The sequence below is a fragment of the Heterodontus francisci genome, unplaced genomic scaffold (assembly GCF_036365525.1).
Source record: "Heterodontus francisci isolate sHetFra1 unplaced genomic scaffold, sHetFra1.hap1 HAP1_SCAFFOLD_518, whole genome shotgun sequence".
NCBI classification, from domain to species: Eukaryota; Metazoa; Chordata; class Chondrichthyes; order Heterodontiformes; family Heterodontidae; genus Heterodontus; species Heterodontus francisci.
Window position 1 is genome coordinate 1022790 of NW_027141084.1, and position 296 is coordinate 1023085.

Below are 296 nucleotides of genomic sequence, written 5' to 3' on the forward strand. Positions count from 1 at the left end.
AGCAGTCCGTGTAGAAATGCAGCAAGACCTGGACAATATCCAGGCTTGGGCTGATAAGTGGCAAGTAACATTCGCACCACACAAGTGCCAGGCAATGACCATCTCCAACAAGAGAGAATCTAACCATCTCCCCTTGACATTCAATGGCATTACCATCGCTGAATCCCCCACTATCAACATCCTGGGGGTTACCATTGACCAGAAACTGAACTGGACCAGCCATATAAATACCGTGGCTACAAGAGCAGGTCAGAGGCTGGGAATTCTGCAGTGAGTAACTCACCTCCTGACTCCCC